This window comes from Rattus rattus, chromosome 1, assembly GCF_011064425.1.
Source record: "Rattus rattus isolate New Zealand chromosome 1, Rrattus_CSIRO_v1, whole genome shotgun sequence".
NCBI lineage: Eukaryota > Metazoa > Chordata > Mammalia > Rodentia > Muridae > Rattus > Rattus rattus.
This window is the reverse complement of record NC_046154.1, coordinates 237,832,202-237,835,485: the sequence shown is the minus strand read 5'-3', so window position 1 is coordinate 237,835,485 and position 3,284 is coordinate 237,832,202. Positions and strand designations below refer to the sequence as shown.

Sequence of the window (3,284 nt, the reverse complement as noted above, 5' to 3'; positions counted from 1 at the left end):
GCCCACATCCATCTGCTTCTCTTTCTCCTCCCATTTCTCCACCACTTACTTGCTCCTCTTTGTTATGCTTTGTGGCTCTCTGGGTGTCTGGGGTCATCTCAGGGGTGGTCTCAGGAATGCTATGCCCTACTCATACATTATGGTATTGTTCAGAAGTCATGTTAGGCATGGTCTATATCCCTAAGGACCTGACTGGTGATAATGTCAAGCTAGTTTCCTATCTAAGCCACATGGTGCTAGTCTGGTGGTCATCTTTGCTCCCTCCTCATATGGCCCAGCTGAGTGGTCCCATGCAAGGATTGTCAGTCTTGGCCTCACTCCAGCCCAAAGCCCTCAGGCCCAGGAAGGTTATTCTAACTTTAAGCTTGTTCCTGGTCCTGGGAATCAGATGGGCGTGGGCAGCAAGCACTGGTTGTCTCAGGCTTACTTTTTTCAGGGGATGGTAAGCTACTAATCATTCTGAAGTTCATAGGTCAGAACACTAAATTTAGATATAGCCTCTCTCCTCCCTGCCACCTATCAAGGCACATATGACACAGCAGCCATATCTGCAATGCATCCTGAGATAGGTCAATCATTTTGGAATGTCACATTTAGTTGCATTGAATGAGATCACGTTTTTGAACAGCCATTGCCACTACCTATTTCCAGAACTTTTCTTCTCATAGGCTGAAACCCTAGACCCATTAACTAACAATATCCACAAAAGGAAGCTAGCATTTAAGGGGAAACGGCTGTACCATGTATATAATGGTTATGTGCATGTTATCACACTTACTCAGCACATACTTAGAAAAAAAAATCTATGTTGGTACCACTGTGCATCAAGAGGGTGAGAGAGGCTCTGTTTCAATGAAACCTTTTTTGTAAGACTCCAAACTCAGTGACCTTTCTAATGTGGGTACACACACACACACACACACACACACACACACACACACACACACACACTTCTAAATTACCTGCAGGTGAAAATTTCCTACCTTTTCTTTTCTTTGATCTCTACACTGTTGTTGGCTTTAAGAACCCATCAAGGCAAAGTTGACAGATATAACATTAACTGCCAGGCACTGGGCACATAAAAATATTTATCCCAAGACTTCACTAGCAACAGATTCTCTCTGTGCCTGTTTGTCTCTGCCTCTGCCTGCCTCTCTCTCTCTCTCTCTCTCTCTCTCTCTCTCTCTCTCTCTCTCTCTCTCTGAGCTTCTATCCAGGCAATGGAAATTTAGACTAAAAGATGTCATTCCCGAAGGGAGAGAACCTGATGACCTTTTTTTTCTTTTTCTTTCTTTGGAAGACAAGCATGTTATACCATTCAATGGCTAGATGTTTATGTATCTAATACTTATCCTCCTAATTTAAAAATCATACCACTTTCTGATATAAATGAGAAATCTTTATTATTTAAATATTTTGTTTTAGTCTGCTAGAATAAATTCCATGAAAGCACACATTTTTCCTGTTTTCTTTATTGTTGTGTATCTATAGCCCAGACAGGGTTTCTCTGTCTTCTCACTGATATTTGGAGCAGGGAAGTTCTTTGTTACAGGGTATTGTCCTGTGCACTGAAGGACATTTTTGACCACGACTCACTCAAAGACAATAGCAACTTCACAGTTATAACATGCTAAGTATTTCAAAATTGCCTCAAATGTTTCCATTTGCAAAGTCTCTCCTTCTTGAATATGAATGATCTAAAATAATGCCTGACTCAGAAAAAAATGAACAGTAAGCATTTGCTGAACGAAGAGAGTAATATCAAATTAATTAGCATGCTTAAAACATACAGAACAGGTCTTTGTGCATGGTAAAAAGAAAATACTAGTTACATCAAATGTTGTTGCTGTGTTGCTGTTTTATTATTGCTGTGTCTTTGTCTCCTTCTAGAGTAAGCCTTGGAGACAACCAACCTATTACATTGAGACTTAGGGTTTAACTTTTAAATGTAATCATTTTGTACAAGCGTCAACACACACTCACACTTGGAAGTGCTACTGTGTTGAATATCGCTGATTCATTAGCTTGCGTCGCCATGTTAACTTGTTTTCAGAGAGACCTCAGAACACATCGTCTTCTGCTACTTCAATACATGCACATTAATTTCCTATCAACATGTGCTGATCAGGAAGTCTGTAATCTGGCACCGGTGTTTATTTTTACTCCTGTCTATTCCTGTTGGCTTGTGAAAACAAAATTGTTCGAGCAAGTATTTTATAGTGAGCTGTATCATATGTACATTGATTTAATCTGCCCACATTCGGTTCTACAAGCTGATCCAAAGAATAGAGAGAAGCATAATTTTCATTCAACATGAGCCCCTCAGTGCAAGCCAAGTACCTCATCTGGTGCTCAACTAAAGCAACAGCAATCTGTTCTACCTTGGAGACACAACTGGCCACAGAAAACCTAATGAAAAGAGGCAATGCTGTGCACAGGACAAATAGTACCTATTTTATGACAGATAATGCTGCAGCTTAGTCTTAAAGCTAAGTTTAAAAAATAAACTTAAGATGGTCTAAGACAATGGGAAGTGCTCCTGGCTTCACATATCCAGAGGCTTAAAATTGATTAAGATGTCAGAGCTGTCCAAAGAGATCTACCGATTCAGTGCATCTCCCTCCCCCACCCTTTAGAATCCCAGCTGACTGTGTGTGTGGGTCGAGTGGGGTATTCATGTATTCACACGTGAACATGTATGCAGGCCTTAGCACCCTCATTTCCACCTTGTTTGAGAGTGAGTCTCTTGATGTTCAGTACTGTGTAACCGGTGTTAGCTGGTCTATGAACTCATGGTATTCTCCTGACAAAGTGAAGGACCACTGGGATTAAGTGGGGTTTTTTTTTCCCACTATATCTAACTTTATAGATCCTCTGGGGACCCTATCTCCAGTCTCCCTGCTTGCAAGGCGTGTGCTGTATCCCTTGAGTCATCTCCTCACCTCCCCAGCTGACTTGCTTACAGAAATAAATGTTCATGCTGGGTGTTTGTGGAGCATGGCTTTAATCCTAGCACTGGAGAAGCAGAAGTAGAAGGATCTCTGTGAGTTAAAGCTGAGCCTGGTGTACACAGTGAGTCACAGGCTAGTCAGGGCCATACAGTGAGACTGTCTTAGATAAAGATTGGAGCAAGAGAGAATGGGGGAGGAAGGAAGGAAGGAAGGAAGGAAGGAAGGAAGGAAGGAAGGAAGGAAGGAAGGAGAAAAGGAAGGAAGGAAGGAGAAAAGAAGTTAATGTTCTTTTATAAAATTTAAAGTATCAGCAAATAAACTGGCATGGTTCTT

The 3,284-nt window shown here is 41.3% G+C and overlaps 1 non-coding gene across 1 annotated transcript; it reads right to left on the bottom strand.

Moving 5' to 3' along the window:
• Positions 1–438: 438 nt before the first annotated feature.
• Positions 439–570, bottom strand: LOC116890537. The gene has a single exon (XR_004386718.1). It is a non-coding gene; the product is annotated as a small nucleolar RNA SNORA17 (small nucleolar RNA).
• Positions 571–3,284: the final 2,714 nt, after the last annotated feature.